Raw genomic sequence first — 22,517 nt, 5'->3', positions numbered from 1 at the left:
AGCAATTATTGATTGCTTGTTTAATTCAGCTGAAACGCAATAGTACTTTGTATGATTAAACAGGAATCTTTAGTTAAGAAAATACACAACAGAGGGGGTTTTGTCTTAACTTTCTGTCTTTTTTACATCAAACTATTTGTGGGTGTCACACATCTTTTTTACACATAGCTACTGCATTCATCCATTTTCTGTATTTATTCAGTGTTGATACGGTGGGTACTTGGGTAGCCAGTGCAATAATTTTGAAGAGCCTCATAGAAACCATTGAAGTCAAGAGAACATCCTTCATTGACCTCAACAAACATGTTGCTTAGGAGGAAGTTTCAGATGTCAATTGAGCATTACGATAAAGTCTTTCAAGTGTAAACTTGGTAGCTGCATATCCCCTTCTCTTTATGTCACTTCGTTACATCTCATTGCAAAAGGTCAAAGCAATAGAGTGTGATACATTTCCTTTTCCTAGGGAGCAATGGCAAGGAGCCGTTGCTGAGATTTGGTTTGCCCTGACCGTTACTGTCAATGTCACTGAAACACAGCATGGAAATTAAAACACTGAAAGGAAATAGAATAATTGTGAGTTGCTGTCTTTATCTAATGAATAACAGGATCTCTTCTAGAGGTTGGTGACAAGCTCTGACTGAATGTGGCTGACTCTTAGAAATGTCTTTTCAATCTGGATCTTTATATCTGAGTAATTATGAAATCTCCAGAGCAGGCAACTCTTCAAATCAAACATATGCACTGGAGCAAAATATTAATTCAGCAAACATGACATTAGGTAGCCCATAAGTCAGTTTGTAACTGCCTCCTCTATAACTCCGCAGTATTCTTTTCCTAACCCATAAATGTCACTCAAGAACACAAGGTATTTTTCACTTCCTAAACCATAGAAACTTTACATCCCTACATCCAAAAGCTTGAATTTTTATAATTCTATTCCAAACTGTAGTAAAATGCTGAAAATTCATAAACTCCCAATGAAAAGGGGCACTTGTACAAAGTTGAATGTTAAGTTAGGCACAATTCTCTGCTTAAAACCGAAGCACTTGTGCAGGAATTTGTGTCTTATTATTTTATCTTGTGTTATACAATTTTATAATGCATGGCATCAAAAGAATTATTTTGGGGAAACCTGATACCCTCTACTTTTACTGTGCTAAAAAGAAAGATTTTTTTCCCCCAAATCGAAGCACTTTTCCAGAACCTGTCAAGCTTAAGGAATCAGCATGTTCCCTTGGGACATTGTCTAGTAGCTCTTGTTTTCTGACTGCAAGAGTCTCACACAGCAGTGGCCGCTATCCTGATTTGGGTTTTAGATGCTGCCACAGTGTAGAGAATTATAACAAATAATAATCGTAAGTGGAAAAAAGAAACAGGAGAAGTATGAGTTAGCTTTTGTGCAGGGAGCAGCATGCCTCCAAACTTTCAATTCCCCTGTGGTCAGGTTCCGTTTAGCACTCAGACTGCTTTTATACATATATATGTTTTTCCTAAGCTAACAAATATATCTTCTTCTCCTTAAGGATGGATTTTAGGTGTGAACGAACATGAAGGCAGTGTGTGTGAGAGGTCTGACTTCAGGGGTTGCTGATTCCTTCAAAAACATTATAAGTAGCTTAGATAAGTGGAGGTAAAAAACACTAGGGAAGTAATGTGACACTGGCAGGAGAGAAGGCTTTGGGGGCCTCATCTCAAAAGGAACAGTCGGCTAAAATTCACTGTTGAACTACTGGGGGAAGAATGCTAAGAAGGAAGAACAAGCAAACCCTGGCTGTCTTGCTAATGTCCTATTTTTTTATATATATATACACTGCATCGAGGTTCTCCTTTTGCTTCCCCTCATCTTTCCAGATCTATTGCTGCAGATGAAAAAGAATTCTATAGAGGAAGTGAGCAGCTGGAATTAACCTTGTGCCCATGAATTAAGCAAGCATTTCACTGAAAAGGGAAAAAAGATAGAGTGAAAGAGAGACATGTGAAAAAACATGCTGAGTCAGTTGATAGGCCATGGTCTCTATTATGCAGAAACAACAACGATCACTTAGCTGCTGGTATTTGAAATAGAAAAAACTAGTCCTCTACAGATCACAGCACCAAAGGACAAAAGCAGCAAGGAAAAGAAATGTTCATATTATTAAGCCAGCTAACAAGCCTGCATTATCTGAATGTCTACCCGAGGTTTGGAACTAGCAGCATTACAAAGGTGGGAGTAGGATTAGTTTTGCATTAGAAATAGATGTAGGTCTTTCTGATTGTATGCAACTGTCTCTGCAGCCAGCTGCTGGGGAGCAACCGCTGCCTGAGAAGCATGCCCTCTGCGAGACCACAGCATGACAGCGTGGTGCTGCCAGAGAGCACCGGCTCACGTGGTGAACCCCTGCTCTGTTGTCATGCCAATGCCATATTTCTGAGCTGTAAATTGATTTAAAAATGCCCATAATGACCTGATGCATCAAATAAATCAAAATGCATTACCGAGGCAATAAAGGTGTGTTAGAAACTGTGATAGATTTTCTTACTCACTCCCTTGGATTTCCAGTTCTTTGGCATTCACACGCATTTTCGCTGGCTGAGTGCTTGCCAGTCTCTGGGTAAAGTGAGTGAGCAGTGGTGTGTCATGAAAAGATGCAGATATCTTTCACACTGACTATTGAGCAGGCTGCTTCTGGATTAAAGAACAGCTGGCTGAAAACCGACTACGTTGTGTTATGTTACGTACGAATACGTGCTCAAACGGCCTGGAAAGCCACGCTAAATGAACACATATACATGTGTCTGAGATCATGCTGATGCCAGGGAGTGCTGACCTGACCTCAGCACATGGCCTCTGCCTGTGTAGCATACACTAATAATGACATAGTGGTGCTCTCCTAAACCTGGTGACACTGCTGCCTTTGGCTCTACTCAAGTCAGTAGTAAGAAAAAACATTCGGGAGCTTATCCCCTTTCTTCCTTTGAATTCAGCTTGGGTCACCTTTCCTTGGTTTTGGTGGCTGTTGCCAGCAAGCTGTCCAACTTTACAGAGGTGCCAATGCTAACTGGGCCAGGAAAAGCTATGCTTTTCTTTTTGGCTCAACACTGAGCTCCCTTTCCTACGCTGCTGACATCTCTTACCAGATGTTAGCAGTTGTATAAGAAAGCTCAAGGTGAGAAAAAGGGTTTAGAAATTGGGAGTGAGTTTCGGAAAGGACTCAGAAATATGGAGAATCAGAAATACAGAAAAGGACAAGCAGTAGGGAAGAATTTATAGGAATGAGCAAAGAATTCTGTGCTTGAAGAATGCAGAACTACATAACGTATCTTCCCAAGAAAAGCAAGAGACTGCTTATATGTGTCCAGAGATCAGGACTGAATGGAGAGAACTGAGGAAGGTTGCATGGCCTAGGATTGGAGGCTGAGGAAGGACAGCTGGGCAAAGTAGCAGAGATAAGCTGAATTCCTGGCTCTTTTATAGGCTCTTGGCATGGCCCAAGACACATTGATTCATCTTCTCATTACTTTACCACTTCTGATGTCCCTATTTTGTGGAGTTGTTGGGCCAAGAAATATTCATCCAATACTATGAGGTTGTCAAAGGTCTTTGATGATAAGTCTCACATAGGTGAGACCCTTCTATCTGCACGGTCCTGTAGCATCTGGTCAGTGTGTGTCTCTGGAAGGGAGCTGGACAGAGAGGCCTGTGTGCCTCATGTCTTGGCTAACAGATTTGGAGCCCAGGCAGCAGAGGCTCAGATGGTCAGAATAGAAATCTCTGAAGATCCAACCTGGATCTGGAATTGCAATGGCAGAGGGCAGGATAATTCATCCCTATTTCTACGTGTAGACAGAGGGGAAAAGGATATGAATCTGAGTACGTGCATGAATAAATGTGGTGGAAAGGGAGGTTGCAAATGCAAGTAGATTCTGGGACAAGGCAGTAATGCATGTAGGAGAGGTTTAGAGAAGAAAAGGTTGCCAAGAGAGGAGACTGTCTGATGAGAGGTGGGAATCAGTGGGTTTATGTCTGTGGAAAGGGATTATGTGGTAATTTTGGTGATAGAAGAGATAGGGTAAGAGAGAAGATGGAGTAGGGCACAGATGGAGCAAACACAAAGAGCCGTAAAATGGGAAGCATGAGCAAGAAATGAGCTCTCTAGAAGGAGGGAGAAGAAGTGCTGAAAAACATAGGGAAGAAAAAAAAGGAAAAGGTAAGATAAGAAAAGCAAAAAGAACAAATGGCAACCACTGCTGCACTGGATGGAGAAAAGCACATTAAGGAAAAATTCATTTAAAAGGTATCTGGAAAGATGAAAGATGTCAGAGAGAAAAAGAACAGAACAGACTGAAGTAGCAAAGAGAAAGAGGGAGACAAAGTACATGTAAATGAAGCTTTTAATTAGTGCAAAGGATAGAGATGTCTACACAAAAAAAGGAAAAAAAAAGAATATGGAGGAAATATCAGAGGCACTCATTTATGTAGGTCCCTTCAGGCTCAGGTTTTTATGCCTCTTTCACTACTGACATTTTAAAGTTGAACACGATTCTCCCCTCTTGGTCGTTGTGGCCATCCCCCCTGCTGTGACTGTGTATGTCATTGCTCTGGTAGCGCAGGATGATGTAATGCACATTTTCCACTTTTATGTTTATATCTTTGCTCATTTTTTATCATTGTTTTCTACTGACCCTGATTCCCCTGGTGAAACAATCTTTTCATCTGCACTGACTGAGGGCTTCTGAATGACAACTCCTCTTTTATCTGGGGGATTTTCTTTGTAGAGCTGTTGGCACCCAGTCGCTGTGCATTTGCTCTGCAGATCTCGGCACCACTTACCATGCACACCTCTCAAGGAGTGACATCTCTTTCTAAGGGAACAGCGGTGGTGAAAACTTACTCAGTCTACGTTTGCCGTGAGTTTGTTCATGGACAATATGTCTTATGAATACTGTTGCAGCCTATTTTTCACGCAGATGACTCCTATGAATTAGCTTTTGTCAGACAGACACAGAGTCATCAGTTCCCATTCCAGTGCCTGACACTAGCACAATCTGTGGGTTTGAACACAACGCTAAAGAAACTGGATTATAAAATACATCTGTCTCAGAAACAGGTTTAGTTAAAGGTAGTAAAATATAATGAAAATCTGAAAGCCCTGATAACTTATTTTTTGCTGTTTTGAAAAGCTTGACAGGGTGTTTTGTATTGTAACTTCCTACAATTCCATGTTCCTGTTAGGGTAGCTAATGTAACGAAGGAGGCAGAAAGGTGGATAATAGGCCTGCCTTCAGCATCTGAAAGGTGGCATGGATTTGAGCATAGTTCTGAAGGGAGCCACAGGTTTGCTGTATGGCTAGCTGTTATGCTTCTTCAGGCTCTGAGTGAATTTGGTATGCACTATGGAAACTTTCCAAAGTAAATGTTGCATGGAAGGGTTATAAGGAAGGCACCATTTGACCCGTCTCATTAAACCAAATGGTAAACTTGGGATCATAACTGTGTGACTTTTATATGTTTAACTGAAGGGATGACCCCAGCATGGACACGGCCACTCGAACAAATGTCAGTCTAGCCAGCACAGGAGCCAATGGCAGTGGAGTTATGGCAGTCTAAACCTCGGCACCAATAGGTCCTGGAAACTTTGTCTATCTCATAGCCAATCTCATGTCACCTTTTCTTCACTGCATGGATCCTGTAGGTGATTACACATTTGGGAGAATCTTTACCTAGCCATAAATAGAAGATAGATAGGATGTCAGACTGGCTGGCCATACCCAGTGTGCATTTTCCCCTCACCCTCAGAGGCAGTGAAATGATGCTAACCCCAGGTGCATGTCATGTAAAGCAGGCCCTGCTTCTGCCTGGGCACTCTGCCTCTGAGAGTACAATGGGAAGAAACAGCCAAGACTTGGATTTTCAAAGGCATGTGAGAAACTGGACACCCAGAAATACGGACTTGCTTATGGTCACCACTGGTAAGGTGACACATGAAAGCTACTTGAAGACTGTGAAGGTCTGTTAAGGTCTGTACTTCCCTGTGTTGCATCTGATGCATGTCACACAGATGACATTTTTGCGTGGCTGTCTATATCCCATTATGCTAAAGGGACAATTATTATCCTTTTCCCACTCTTCTGGCTATGTGATTATATATTTCTGTATATAGGGAACAGTAGATAAGGGGAAAATTAAGTGTGGTTGTTTTTACATATACAAATACATGCATACCTATGTGTGTGTATATATATAAAGTACTACTACAATAAAGCCAGCCTAGCCAAACTGTTTGTCTGCCTCTGGGAGATTTTGTATTAAGCCTTGTGTTCTTACCAGCCACACACTGATCTCAGATAAGCAAGCCGCACCTTTGTGAACGCAACAGAAGAAAATCTATTGTTCTGATGTTTATCTATTTGCATATTTAGAAAGAGGAGTGATCTCATTCTCCATTCATTGCCCTGGTTTATTCTTCAGCTTATCTCTGAATACATTTTCTTTGACCATATCTCTGATGCAGATACTGAAAGTAATCTTAATGAGTGGAAACCCACTGGTTATTATTAAAGCTGTTTAAGCAATGTAAGGTTTCATTTTCTTGTGTAGGCTCCTCTTATTCTTAATTGTAATGATCTCATTCCCTAAAGTGTCTGTGCTTCCATTATTAACTCCTATTAATAACTTGTATTAATAATGCACCATATAAGTCTCAGTCTGTGCTGAAACACTGCAAAACAAGCCTCAGACAGGGAGCAAACATTCTTCATGATTTGTTTTAAAAGAAAACAGAAATATTGCACTTACAAGTAAAGCCAAGGACAATATTGCACCAGATCCTCCATCATGCTGATACCTGACTCTTGTCCTACCAAGAAGCGCTAAACATTTCCTCAGTAAACCCTGTAGAGGACCTGCCTCGAAAGGATGAGGTACCTGCGGCATGAATTGGGAGTTAAGGCCAGACCGCCCTTGTGAAGGTGCAATGCCAAAGCTGGAACCCCGACTGTGGTATCTTTAGTTGTAAAAATTGCAAGTCTGCCCTGAATTTCTCAAAGACTGCTATAGAGCAGAATGAGCTCACAGGGGTGGAAGATATAGACAGAAATTACACCACACGTGTCTGCATCAAACTGTCACTGCCACCCTGTTGAAGACAGAAGCACTGGTTCAGCAAAGGCACCACTGACTTGGCACCCACATCACTGCAGCAATCTACCACTGTATATATGAACCACACTATGATGCCACCTATGTACTCCTCATGCAGGACTGAGAAACAGGGGAGGGGAAAGGGGAAAGAAGGAAGAAACTTGGAAGCATCCACAAACTGACTGCCATTCAGCCATTGCATTAAGCCTCCATCCAGGTGTGCATGGCTGGGCAGAGACCATGGTCAGGGAAAGAACTGCTGGGCTTCTCTCTGCAGCCCCCAGAGCTCACCATCCCCTCAGGGCAGCCTGGCCAGGGGTGGGGACTGGGGCAGGAGAGAGGGATTGGAATGTACAGGAGTCATTAGCCGAAGGAAAGTTGTGCTTAAATCCTCCTGGAGCGTTTGCACTAAGTCTTTTGCTTCACTAGTACATGAAAAATTCTGTTTATCATTATTTCTAAAATTAATCTTTTTTTTTTCCATATAGTAATTTTCCAGCTCTAAATATGTGGGCTGATCTCTTCAGCATGTTGCCTTTTTTGTAGGGCATGTGGTAGTGACTAGTTTTCTCATGCTTCTTGTGAGGACATAAGCCTGAATCTTAATTCTAAGCAGCACCTTCTAGACATCTGACCTGTCAGCATCACTGCTGGTGATGCTGGGTAGGGAGAAGCAGGGACTGATCCTACACAGAACTACTGTGGAGGAGCTGAGCCTCTGTTACACGGAAAGCTGAGCTGGTGCCTCTTGCCAGGGAAGGGTGTCCCATGTCTCGTGGAGCCTGGCTGGATGTGTCCTGCAGCATGTGCTATCAGAGCAGTGCCTCTGCTTCCACTTCTGGCAGCACACAGCGAGGGCAGGCAGCAGAAGAATGTGGGAGCCTGTGCCTGGTGCAGAGATCATCCTCTTGGCTCTCCTACTGAGTATTTCATCTGAACCAAATTCAGGGCTCAGCCAGACTGGCTCCAGAGCCCCTCAACACAGCCTGCATGAGTGAGGTGACAGACTCGGCTCAGCTCATCCCTCCCACGTAAGCCATCACTTACTACCCCAGCCCATTTGGCAAATGGAGGCTATGCATGCAAGGGAGTGCTTGCTAGCTTTAGTGGTGTCCCTGAAGGCATTTCCTTCTATTGTATTGGCTGTTGCTTCTCCCACTAGGACTTTTGCCCCTCTCCTACAACTTTTCTAGCTTGGTTCCTCTTGTGGCTTTAACAGGAAATGAGGCTGGGAGCAGCTGAAGCAAGAATGATTGCACAGAGGGATATCAGGTGCCTGAACTCTCCCTTTGTAGACATGGTAAAAATGTTTGGTGGAAGCAGCTTTGTGTTAGATAGTATCAGCGTGTTATAACCGGGATATTTTGCAGGAAATATTGATTATGATGGTACTTCATTTTGAACAAAACAGAAAGTAATGAAGAGACCGCCTCACTTGCTGTAGCACAGTTTTGGAAAGGCTGAAGCTGATCAGACTGGAACCCCTTGGCTGCATTTTGGAGTGGCTTTCACTGCAAATTTTTCTTTTAAATGAAAAATTGTAAGTGGCAAATGTCAAAACAGAAACATTTTAATGAAAAACATCTGCAGGGCAAATTCTGGAAACAAACAGTCTGTCCTGATCTAATCTGGAAAGATTCAAAATCCTGGGCTGTCTCCGAGACAGAAATTCTGGCTCCTGCCTAACTCTGATAATATCCAGAGCTCGAGGGTAGCATTGATCCTGGATTCGCTGACCAGCAACACTGTGCTTGTGTGTGTGTGTGTTTCCTGCAGATGACTTCCATCCCTCTTTATCACAGCAGCCCCCAGTCTCAGGCAAAAATATCTGCACAAAAGCCTCTGTTATGTCTGTGGGCTTGAACAGTGGCCAGCATTACTTATATGGAGAATAGTAACCCAGTATTGTGAATGACTGTCTCGTGCTGACATAGCCTGAGCTGGATAAAATGCAGTGTGCAAACCAGAATTGAATGAGCCATAAAGACTGAACCTGTTCATCTGGGGAGCATGTTCTGAGTGGCACCAAAACCCTAGAGGTCAGTGAAAACCAGAAGTATTTTCTCGTCTGTTATTGGCTTGTGTCTTTGCTTACAAACCTTGCTTTGCTTGAGTCTTGTGCTGGGCACCCAGAAAGGTCCTGCAAGGGGTGGAGGGCTTGAAATATTCATTGTGTGGTTGCCCCGTGGTAGCATTTGTTGTGGGTGAAGTGCCTTGAAAAGAGCCTCTGCACAGGGCACATGAAATCTGCAGCAGCTTGAAAACCACACAGCTTTGCCTCTCATTACTGAAGAAATAAAGCTTCCGTTTAGACTTTGCCATCTTTAGACAACAATAGGGGTTCCTATTACAGACCAGCAGCAACAAAGATATGTATTTTCTAGAAGTGCCATTTCCTAATAACTCTATGTAATTCTATGTCTCTACATGTTCCTTATTTTAGAATTAATGTATCTGGTAAGAGGACTGCTTGTTAGGATCCCCTACAATGCAAGGAGAAAAGGATGCTGGGTTTTAGAGTAAGATGTCAATTGAAGTGCTTAGACTACTTTTAAAAAAGCCCACTATCCAGGAGTCACCTTTACTTTCCATTGCCTGTAGTTCATGGAGGGGCAGAATGCACAGCTTGAGAAAACAAAGCCGAAACCATCTACTCATTATTCTACTGATTTTTACTGCCTTTCCTTGCAACACAAACAGGTTTCCTATGGCATACATCTCAAGAGTCTCTGACAAGGCACACAGGGCTTGATCCCGCCCAGTGCTGGGAGATTTGCTGCTCACAGCCTGGTCAATACAAGGCTTCCCCAAATGCCAGGTACCCTCATGCTGTGGGATACGCTGCGCATTGGGGTCTGGAAGAGGACAGTCCCGCATGCCTGAAAGCTTCTGTCCAGCATGGACAGGATGAGATGGGTTTGGGCCTGGCAGTGGGGTAAGTTTGCCATTAGAAACAAATCCACAGGCTGGAGGTGACCCCTTTTCCCCTGTCCAGATTGCAGTGCTGCCATGCTGGGAGAGCCTGCTTCCCTCCAGCTGGGAGACTTGGAGCCCAAGCAGTGGAAGTGGCTTTATCTGTGCTGTAGCACTGAGAGGGAGAGGCTGAAGCAGGAAGGGATGGCACAAGACAGGGTTGTCAGACACAGTATTTCAAGCGCACAGTAGTGACAGGGAATTTTTTGCTGTCATGGGATAGTGTGAGCAGCCCTGTTCCACCCACCTGTATCATTACCAGAACAATGGATGGCATAACTTGCCTGCTAGTGTCTGGGTGGCAAATACACTTTGGGGAGGGAATGAAAGGTGGGTGTGAAAAGCTTGACTGCTGTAATTGTCTCCTATTAGCTTAAACATTTCTCCCTCTTTTCTGCGTGTGATCTAGCCTTCAGACAAAGGAGGGAGCAGGGAAGACGTTATCTGGGTTCTTTCACTTCCTGGTTTATATATTGTTTTTTAGTCTTTAAACTGGAAATTAATATTTAGACTAGCCAAGATTATGTGTAGTTTTAATGAAAATCATTCAACCCTTTTCTCCTCCTTTCAGTTTCAACAAGTCCCTAGGAAGCTCCCCTCGACAGGCTGAACACTGAGGATTTAAGTGACATTTCCCTGTTCACAAAAGCAATGATTTCTTATGTGGTCTGTGTCACTGGGAAAAGTGACATAATTCTTGGGAGTGATAGGATCTTGTAGGTTAGGCTATATGAATCTTGAGTTACCACATGAATCTTTTTATTCTGGGTAGGTTCCTCATCTTTTTTTAATGTTTTCATCATATACCACTGAAGACTTTGATGTACATTCAGCAGCAGATGATAGGCAAAGCAGTTTTCATTACTAGCTTCTCTCTTGCACAGTATGGGCTGTGGGGCCTCCCCTAAACCCATGCAGTTAACAGCCAGGATTATTAAAGTACATCTTAATCCATCTTGATTCATGGCATCGTACTATCCTGCCAAATGTGATGGGCAAGAGGTTACCCAAAAGCCACCCAGCCACCTCAGCTACAGGGGCAGCAGCTTTCAGATGACAGTGGACAATGAGAGAGTAGACATCACTTCAGCAGCAGAATTAAATCTGACAGTAAATATATGGCAAGATCCTTAAAGCCTCCCAAGGAACAAAAGTTAGAGGGCAGCAAAATATTTGTATGCTTGTTCCCCCATAACTGTAATCATAGAACCATAGAATAGTTAGGGTTGGAAAGGACCTTAAGATCATCAAGTTCTTTCCCCCTTCGTGCCTGCACAAGTTCCTGGTCCCATAAAAGGATGATGTTTGTCCTAGTTTCAGCTGGGTTAGAGTTAATTTTCTTCCTAATAGCTGATACAGTGCTGTGTTTTGGATTTAGTATGAGAATAATGCTGATAACACGCCAGTGTTTCAGTTGTGACTAAGTAGTGCTTACCCTGATCAAGGACTTTTCAGTTTTCCATGCTCTGCCAGCGAGGAGGGATGCAAGAAGTTGGGAGGGAGTGCAGCCAGAACAGCTGACCTGCAGGGGTATTCCATACCACAGAATGTCGTATAACCTGGAGGGTGTTGGCTGGGAGCCTCTGATCGCTGCCTGGGGACAAGCTGGGCATGGATCAGTGAGTGATGAGCCACTGTACTGCTTTGTTCCTCTCTCTCTTTTGTTAACTGTCACTATTATTAGTTATTATCTTTTTCTGTATTTCAGTTATTAAACTGTTCTTATTTCAACCCACATTTTCCCATTCTCCATTCAAAACCATTTTCCAATACTCCACTCCAACCAGGGAGCAGCTGCACGGTTGCTGGCTGGGGTTAAACCACGACAGTGTTGAAAGCTTAAGCCATCTTCAGTGCTTTCTTGAATTTTCCAATAACATTCGAGTACGAAATCCGAAGGAGGCATAGCAGCATCGTCTGTCATATTTAGCTGCTGTGAAATCGTGTGACATTAAAGCACAGGAAGGAAAACAAAATCTTGAAAGCTGATAATCCCTGCACTTTGTTGGCTACAGAAAAGCCAGGTTAATCCCAAAATATTGATGCTGTTTCTGGTGCTGACACACCATCTGCTCTTCTTCACGCTAGACATGACCGGATCTGAACTTTAAAGCTCTTCTTGTAGGTGACACTTGCTTGTGTCTTCATACATTTTACCTTCATGTAAATATGCTTTTTCTTTCCCTCGCAGAAGCCCGTTTGTTTCAGTGATGTTGTAATTAACACACGGTAGCAGACGCTGCGTTTCTGCATTCTTTCTGGAAGGGTTTTGATGGACCCTGACGCCTAGTTCTCAGGTGCAGCACTATGCTCTCCTGCTGCTCCTGGCAGCCTGTTTGCCTTGTTCCCAAGTGGCAGACCAAGCAAGCAAAGCTTAATTTTGGCAGCTATGAATAGGAAGGAGAGAGAAAGTCTGGCTGATAGCTGGCTAACGTGCTTAGGGAAGCTGTCCCAAGAACTGATGGGTAAATCCCCAGCAGTGGGTTGCCTTTTAATGGGAAGAAGTTGAATAAGGATAGTACAATGACATTTTGAACAAAATCTAATATTAATCCTAACCAGACTGCAAGCAACCCATAACTTCCTCTGTTTCTGTAGTAGGACACATTTTGAATGCAGCTGCCTGACTGAACTAGAAAAGAATAAAAAATAAATAAAATCTTCTGGCTTAGAGGAGAAAAAAGATAAATTGCTCTAAACCACCTTGCTTTTGAAAGCATCTTGCTTTTGAAATTTTCAGCAGCAATAAAACAATTTATTTAAACTCCTTCTAGCAACCCACAACCCAATTTTCCTTTCTCATTACAAGTGTTTATGACAAACACATCACCCAGCATTTTTCTGTGTATGGAGACATGAATACAGCTTCCTTAAATAATGGGATTGCCTGTTTTATGCTAGATACACATTTAACACATGCAGTTGTAATAAAGTTATTGTTGCAATGTATTAAATATGGGAACTACACAACCACACACAAAATTAATTCCCAGGCTAGCAGGATCCATATGAACTAAGAAGAACTAGCACAACAAACAGAAAATGTAAACTGTGACAGTATTTCTTGCTTTATCAATATTGTGGGAATAAGGCTGTATGACAAAAAATAAGCCTGTTTTAGAGCTGTATTAATTCCACACTCTTTTAAACAAGTATACATATAAGTGTGTGCAGAAGTGATGCTAAAATGAGAGTTTTGTGACCGCAGAGTCACTTTACAGAAAAAACAGGAAATGTCAGAATTAAAATAATATAGGAGATAAATCTGTCCCCTCCACTGTGTCTATGCATTATGACAGAGTTGTTAGTGACACAGTCACGTATAGAATCTTTCCCAAAGGACCATACCTCATTCATTGCACAGGATGGATGCTGCTCACTTAATCAGCAGTTATTCAGTCTCTTGTTTACTCCTTATTGTAAGATGAGAGCCCCTAAGCTTTATTTACTGCATACCATTCAAATCTTGCTCTAAAGACAGAATTTTCAGTTGCCTCCTAGGCTTTTCTATTGAGCTCATCCCTGTGGTATCTGAGCACTTGCAATGAATGCATTTATTTATACAAGCCCCTTGTGAGGATAAGGGATATTATTAGCACTATTTTACAGATTCACAGACAAAATGTTGGTTTCCCAGTCTGAGGGACCTACAGACAGATTTTTCCAGCGTGCTCAGCTTTATCTGTTTCCAGCTGAGTTCAGGTCCTATTGTGCTCATTTGCAGCTGGAATACTCAGCATTTCAGCAAATCCAGCCCCAGGGTATGAAGTCAGATACCCTTAAAATAAAATATGCAGAATCACTTTCTGTGTAGAGGAAGTTTGGGTTTTTGCTGTTTCTGACTTCTCTGACCCATTCCTTCTTCCTAACCCTGTCTCACATCTCTGATGCTGTCTCTTCCTGTCCAGCTGGGTGAGGGGAACCAGGGTCAGGCACAGGCAGGGGATGGCTGGGCAGTGATAAAAGGCAGTATGCAGAGGGTGGGCAGCAGGAAGGGGTTCAAAGGAGGGCTTTAGAAACTTTGCCTGGTCAGGTAGGCATGGTGTTAGGAAAGCCAAAGCTCAGCTGGAGTTGATACTTCTGAATGATGTCAAGGAACACAAGAGGTGCTTCTGTGCTACGTTAGCAGTAAAAGGCTGAACAAGAAAAATGGGCACCATTGCTGAATGGGGCAAGTGAGCTAGAAACCAGACAGGAATCATCCTGGATAGAAGGAAAAGTGAGAACAGTCAGGTCATGGAGCTGGTTGCTGAGAGAGACTGAGCTGGTGCTGTCCTTGGAGGTTTTTAAAGAGATTAACTGGATAAAACCCCACGAACCTTGTTCTGACTTATTGACTGACCCTGAGGTTGGACTAAGGAACTCCCTAGGTCTCTTTCCCACTGAATTATCTCTGGTCTTGCAGTTTCATCTCATCTCTCCTTTGTTTTACACGCATGTTTTTCCCAAACAACAACTTATCTAAGATATGGCTATGATCTTTTTGACATTTGGACCACACTCCTCATCTCTGGTCACCATGAGCAGTGCTGGTAACCTTTCTATGCTGCCCACAGGTAATAAACTGGGAAACCACTGCTGCCTCCTCAGCCTGGTTCCCAATTTCATGCAGAGCCACTCCCTGTAGCATGACTGAGGTTCAATCAGGAAGTGAATGAATGCATAGATGGCACAGCAGGCTTAATCCCTGTAACTTTAATTTCCTTCACCTTTATAGACTGGCAAAAAGAAGAGATTTTTGGGTTTGGATTTTTGATTTTATTTATATATTTTTTAAGGGAATGAATCTTATGGCTATAGGGGATGGGCTTTATTGAAGGAATTTTCTATTTGCCATGGGAAAAAGAAAGCTTTAGGTTTATTGGAATCATTCAGTGAAAAAGCACAGAAAAAGCAGGTCATCCTCCTAACTCTCGTTTCTTCTGCTTCTTTCCTATCCCTTCATACAGTTTGAGGGGGACTTTTTGACATCTGCTCTTCCATTTGGGCTGTTTTCAGCACTAATTTTTAGTTTCACTGGGAGCATTTGAACCCTTGAATAGTGCTTCTCTTATCATCGTCACACCAAGCAGTTACTGCTACAAAAGAGGTGAGAGATAAACGGAGGTGCCTGATACTTCCCATCCCAGGCAGCTGCTTCTACTAACCTGCTTTTTTCACTGAACTGTGAGTCATGCATTTGGGTTGAAACAAGATGCATTTATCTGAGTTAGAGGAACTAAATACAATTTGAGAACAAACAAACTGGTTATTGACAGTCAGTTGCTAACCCAACAATATCACGAATCATATTCTTGGGTTAGCAGAGATTCGTATGTTTATTGAGTAATTTTCTCCTAAGTTCATTTTCTCTTGGAGACTTCTGTGCTGGTACTAATTCTACAATGATAACCCACTCTATCTCTTAACCCTCTCTGCTTCCTGTTTGGTAATTCTGATACTTTAGAGAAGCCAAATGAAAGTTTCTCTTTTTATAACAGGGAAGCATCACATGCGTAGTGAGAGTCCCTCACTAACATGTGGCTTCCTAAAGATGTGGCCTCATAGCAAGCTTGTGATTTTGGGTGGGACGCACTTACAGTTTGGCAAACTTTGCTGGTGACTTGGTATAGACTTCTTTCCTGATTTTCATGTGCTAAAGTTCACTAAAAAGATAAAAGCGTTTAGTGAATAATCATAGGGTGTAACTCTGCTGTTCCCTCTGTTGCTTCATTTGGCCCAAGGCTGTTACACCAGGGACAGGACTAGTGTGGGATGATGTCACTGTGAAGATGAAGGTGATGGGAAGTTGGCTGTGTGCTCTGGTAGATCCCATGTTGGGGAAGAAAAAAGGAAAAGCCCTGTTTAGGAAGCGTCTGTTTCTTTAAATGGGAGATAGAAAGCTGAGGAAAGGTTTTAGGCAGAGGCTGTGCAGTGAAGTGAAGAAAGATTCACAGTGGTTTTCAGTGATAATCTTGTTCTCCTTTTTCTAACAAACTCCTTTGTTCAGTTCAGAAGAAAAGATGAATAAGAAGGGACAGGATAAAAGTATAGAAAGCAATGAATGCTAGAGAAAAGGTAAATCAGTTATGCCTACTTACTGTAGTACAAACATGCAAGATAATAGGGTATTGGGAATGTATCTCTCAAAGCAAAGGAGCCAGGGAGAAAGGGCAAATGCAAGTGACAGTTACCTATTTTCTGAGTTCAATCTCCACAACAGGCATTCATGGACAAGCCTAGACTGTTATTTTTGAGGTGTGCAATACAGTTGTTGCATTTCACATCGATGCGAGGGCAGAGGTGACTGGGATTTGTAGAGGGACAAAAGCTCACCAGCTCAAGGTGACAAATCAGTTGTCTAGATCCATTCAAAGCCCACACATGTTACAAAGGCAAAGAGTGACATCTTTGTAACCTGGTAATCCAAGGCCCTTCCACCAGCTCTTGCAAGTGCACAGGGAAGCCTCTTTGCCTTGGCTTTGTGAGAAGTGAGTGCTTCAAGGGGGGTGCTGCTATGGAGGCTGGGACCCCACCCTGTGCAGTCAGCAATCCCAGAGGCCCCCATGGAAAGGCTGTTCTTGGGCAGAAAGGAAAAGGTGCCAGACCATGCAACAGGGAGGGACGGGAGCTGAGTGTTGAGACCTCGTGCTTGGGCTCTATTTCCATGCTGCCTAATGTGTCAATATAGCCCTCATGGGGTGCACCCCGCAGCTTCCCCAGAGCTCTTGTTCAGCTTGGCAACAGCAGCTGATGAAGTGCAAGAGCTGTTGGGGAGTTATTGCTTCTGCAGACCCTTGGTTTGAAGGGAAGTGAGTGAGATGCTGCCCAGAGGGCCTAAAGGGAGTGGAAGTTTATAGAGATGACATTTCATTTTATGGGATGCATAAGGAAGGACATGATGTAGTCACTTCTGGATGTTATCTTAAAGGCAACTAAAATCCGACTGAACACAGAAACACACACACTGTTAAAAGTATGGCTGTGGCATTTAAGGTATATCACTACTGAATATGGCTGGGGAAGCAGATCAGCACAGGCACTGATTTTTGAAGACCTTGACCCAAGCTTTAGGTTGTTCTTGAGATGGATATTCAGCCATATGAAAGAGTGCAGAAATTACACTGCTTGGGAGCTTTGACAGGAATAAATTACAATCAGTATCCTACCCTCTCATAAGACAATCTCCTTTTGCTTTGAACCCCTTCTGTTACTTGTGAATCATCAGAGGGCAGTAGAACTACTTTGGTGTAAAGTTATTTACTTCCAGATTTCTGGTAGGCTGCAGTGAATTATAGTTACTGAACAAGCTTTTATCTAAGGTTCCTGCAAGTGAGCAATTAACTTTCTGACTCTTACACTAAAGCAATTCATGTAAACAGATTGTGGTTATGAAGCAAAATGCTTAGCAAGTCATAAATTGTGAATAAGTTGTTGATTTGTCCCTTTTTGTTCCTTTTATTTTCTGCAGAAAACATAAATTTTCTGCCTGCGGTGTTTTCTCCTAAAGTATTGAAATGTGCGTGTCTTTGGGAAACAGAAGAATCCCTGGAAAGAGTCACAACCCCTGGTAGTTTCCCATGTAGGGTAAGAGGATTTCTCCAAGGAACAGGCATTTAGGGAACCATTACAAACAAGACTCCATCACTTATGATGGAGTGTGAATTTACAAATGTATAAGCAGGGAAAGATTACCTTACATTTACCATGAATAAGGAAAAGTGGCCGTGCAGCTAATTGTGAGGTAGGTCAGGCTATACAAATTAATGTCCTTTCTTACCCTTCCTACTTCAGTGAGTAGCCAAGCCTACAGGATAAGTAATGTAGCTCCTTTGCATGATGGTACTTCTATTTCTTTGCCCTTGCTTTGCAGAGCTCAACAGTGTTGCCATATAAAGTATCATCAATATCACAGAAGCTTGCCCCATTTGAATAGATGGGACAGTTTAGGACCCTGCAGGTTCAGGGTTTGTTTAATGCAGATTTCTTTGTCTCACAGCTGCAAGAGTTACCTACGTGGGAGCTTCTGAAGCAAAATGATGTGTTTGTCTATTTCCTTTAAGACTATCCTTGCACCTACCCTGGAAGATATTACAGTATGAAGATCATGGAGCAGAACATGATAAGAAAGGACTTCTCTGACTCCTTCAACTGGTTAATAATTAACTGTATGACCTCTGTTTAGAAGTAAAGCCAAGCTAATTAATGCACACTTCAACAGATTTATCTTACCTATAATATGACTATGATGTATAATGTAAATTTAGGAAATATGAAGATTGAGTGTGGATGAAACATTTCATGTGCAACCCGGACAAGGATTATAAAAGCACTATTTTGCAAATGTACTCTCTCATTCATTTTATGGCACTTTGTATCCCCATGTAATTATGTATAATTGCTTGAAAAAACGCTTAGCCTCCTGGCCCCTTGGGGTGTGACTTAGTCAGAGAGAGGCAAACAAGGGTCAGTGTTTGAGTGAGGGATGGAGTTTTTTTCTCTGGTACAGCGTGTTCCCTGGAAGTGGAAGTATTTCGGCAACACCTCCCGCAGGAGGGCTCATCCCAGTGCTCTGCATCCTGCCTGCTTTTAATCCCAACTTGAGACATTTTCTGCCACCTATGGCTTTGGCATCGCCGTTGTCCTGCGTCTGAGCCATTAAAACTCAGAAATGGTTCTGAAAGTGATTTCTGAAAGTACCCAAGTGAGGAGAACAAGCGCAGTTATCTCCATGTTGAACGTAGGGAGGGAAAAATGGAGTTAGGCTCCTCTAGGTGCAGGGCTGTAACAGGGCTGAGGATGGTCTGGTGTTCTTGAGTCCTACCGTGGTGTGTTAGACAGACAGGCACTTAACCTCTCTTGCAAGCTTTACATTGTCTTAATGGCAGTGTCGTGGTTTAGAGCCACAAAGCTCGGTCACTCACTCCAACCCCCCCCACACCCCCTTTCCTCCCTCCAATAACTAAGGTATAACACAAATCACTACTGCTACCACCAACAATAATAATAATAACAGAAAAATAACAAGAGAAGAGAATACGATTCCACTCGCCAAAATGAGCCTGACCCCCCCCACCAAAAGAGAGCCCCTGCCCTTCCGGGTAACTCCCAGTTACCTCCATGGGCATGACGTGCTGTGGTATGGAATACCTCTTTGGCTAGCTTGGATCAGGTGTCCTGTCTCTGCTTCCTCCCAGCCTCCCCTCCTCCCTGGCAGAGCATGAGCCTCACAAAGTCCTTGGTCAGAGTAAACATTACTGAGCAGCAACTAAAAACATCGGTGTTATCAGTGCTGTTCCCAGGCCGAAAGTCAAAACACAGCACTGCACCAGCTACTAAGAAGGAGAAAAACTGACTGCTACTGCTGAACCCAGGGCATGGCAGGTTGGGCTTTTTTGTTTTAGGTACGTGCACATGCACAGGATTGACTCCCTGTGATGATCAGCTGGAGCCTTTCAGCAGTTAACTGACAGGTTAGTCTAGGAAGGGAAGATGACAGAGTCCCTTTTCTTTTAGAATCCTTTCACAGGTATGGACTATCTCATTATAGTTAACTGCCATTTTACATTTGTGGAAAGCACCATGAGGTCTGGATAACTGCAGTTACTGCTCACCTTGTTCCCTGTGCCTTGGCTCAAATGCCTTTGGGTATTTTGCATAATCCTAAAATAAGGACCAATATGCAAATAACACCCCTGAGATAAATGGTGACAAATGTTCTGTGTGACGTGCTTTATTGGTGAGGTGCTCAGATAACACAGTGATTGGTGCCTGACTGGACAGATGGGGTTTTGTTATTTTTCTCTGATCCTTCTAAGTTGGAACTTATATTTGGAAAACTGATTTGACATCCAATAGGAGTGCTCCAACTGGAGGCTTGAGAGATGTTGCACAACTTCAGTGTCACAAAGGCAGGAAGAATGAAGAACCGTGGTGAGGGCATACAAAGCATACATAGCATACAAAGTCTAGACCAGATACAGGCTAAAAACGTCCTGTCTGGGTGACTGAGTGGTTAACAGTGTCTGTTTCTAGGCTGCAGGACCTACCAGCCACTGTTGATCAGGACTATGCCAGCTTTCGGGCTACTTGCTTTTGCCTTCATCATCATCAGGAGCCTCTGGTTCTGCAGCCCTGCAGTGTTATGTGCTGACAGCAACCCTGAGGCTACGCACAGGAAGGAAAGGGGGAAATCAACACTAGCACAGTCAAGTGTGATGTGTGGCCAAGTTGTGTATCTGCAGACCTAAATGAGAGCATTCTGTGCAAATCTGGCCAAATCTTAGTTGTTGGCATTGCTCATGATCATGACATTTAAGTCAGCATAGTGGTGTTAGCTGTATCTCAGATCTAACCTCATTGTCTTCTTCACCCAGCTTTGAAAGTCATCTCTTTAAGTGGTGTTTTTGCTCTTGATTTGGGTTCACTTTTGGAGTGACACACCAAAATGAGGAAACCACCTCTTCAATTATTCCTGGTTAATGCTTGCTTTTCTCTCCAGATTAGCAACAATCTCATATTCATGCCACTTTTTCCTTTCCCTGTCCACAAAGAAGAGTAGAATCATAGAATCATAGAATAGTTAGGGTTGGAAAGGACCTTAAGATCATCTAGTTCCAACCCCCCCGCCATGGGCAGGGACACCTCACACTAAACCATCTCGTCCAAGAGTAGTGTCACACTGGTCAGCACTGGAGTACTCCAAATTCACCTGACCAAAATCATACTTCTGAGACTTTTACTTCAGTTATTTGACCTTTTTTTCATCCTTTCCTAACATTGTGGGCAAAAGGAAAAGCAAACTATGCTAGGTCAGAAATACTGATGTGCAATATTTCAATTTTTATGGATTTTCCTCTTTGCTTTATTCTTCTGGGTGAAATTATTTCTTAGTTTTGATGGAATTTGTACAGGGCTTTTTGGCGCCTGGGAAGAGTGTTTTCTAACAAAGTAACCTTTCTGCTAGAAAAACATTCAAGGTTAAAGCCACCTATAGATTAAAGCAGATAGCTTCTCTTTTTCCCATAGTCTTTGGATAAAAACAAATTCCAGTGTCCCAGGCTGTTAACTTGGCATCTTTCACCAGTGTGTAATTCAGACAGCATATGAATAACATTTCAAATAAACAGAGTATCTTCCCCCTTTTAGGATGCTGCTTCTACCTTCCTCAATCTCCTTCTGCCGATCTCCTCTGGGGGAAGAGAGTTGAGTATACTAATGACACAATGGCAAATGTACAGACTCCCTCAAGGAGCACTTAAAAAGCTGCTTCGTCATGGCAGTGTGACATGGACATGAATAGAGATTGTTCTCTTACTTTAAATTCCAAGCAGCCATCGACTTTATTGCATATTTTCACCTATGTGAGTTACAAATTAGTGACAAATATGTTTGAAAGCTAGTCATTACCTCAATCAGTCAATTATTCAAAAGATGTATCAGTGTGATTAGTTGCTCTCAGTTAATTATAGGAACAATAATTAGCTAATCAGGGAGTACCATCATTCATATAATACTGATTTCCATTGTTTAAGAGACACTGATTAAAAAAAATGTCCCTTGAATCTATATATTGAGAAAACACGCGAGATTACTTTTAAAGCTTCATCGAGTTGTGGGAAGTGCTTTATTCACTTCTAGCTGGTTTGGCTAAACTTATACTTCTGCCACCTTTTCAGCACTGGGTTCTGCTGAAAATTAATGGCTGTATCTGCACGTGTAGCCTTAGTAGTGAATTGCCTTGAGAAGGTTGAATGACACATGGATAATCTTCTGCTTTTAATCACTTCATCCCTAGGCAGGTCTAAACTGGTGCCAAATGCTGGCAAAGAACGATGGGTATGTCAAAGACGTTACATCTCACTCCTATAAAGACACAGAAAATGAGAAACTACAGATGCAAGACCATAGGATTTCATACTTCTGCTCCCTAAAATTAGCACCTGAAGGAGAATGCATCCTGCAGGCATTTTGTTTAAACAAGATTCTGCCTCTTTGGTCCTTATATTTGTACTTTCTTCTCAAGACCTTCAGATGCAACTTGTAAACCCTTGCGGATCTGTTATGTTCCCAAGTTCAAAAAATGAAGAGAAGTGAAGAGAAATGAAGAGAAAATGCCCAGTATGTCTGGCTTACCCCACAGGGTCAAACTAAGGACAGTAATTCAGCATTCGATGCTGTATACACTAGATAAGCTTTGTATGACCAGGGTGGGTAAAACATGTCTGAAAGAAGCTAAGAGTTTTCCAGCAGCTAAAAGGGTGACTGTAAGGCTAAGAGTACAGGTCCCTGCTTGTGGTTTGAAAGAGCACTTCCACATTTTCCCATTTCCACAGGCCATACTGGCCTGACTGTGGCTAGCTGGCACAAGCAGCTAAACCACCAAAAGCCTAATCCCAGAAAGCCACGCAGGGTGAGGGGAGCACAGCCTTCCAAGGACATAGGG

This window comes from Pezoporus occidentalis, unplaced genomic scaffold, assembly GCF_034315485.1.
Source record: "Pezoporus occidentalis ecotype Australia unplaced genomic scaffold, CSIRO_AGI_Poc_V1 ctg26, whole genome shotgun sequence".
Lineage (NCBI taxonomy): Eukaryota > Metazoa > Chordata > Aves > Psittaciformes > Psittacidae > Pezoporus > Pezoporus occidentalis.
This window is presented reverse-complemented; position numbering follows the sequence as displayed.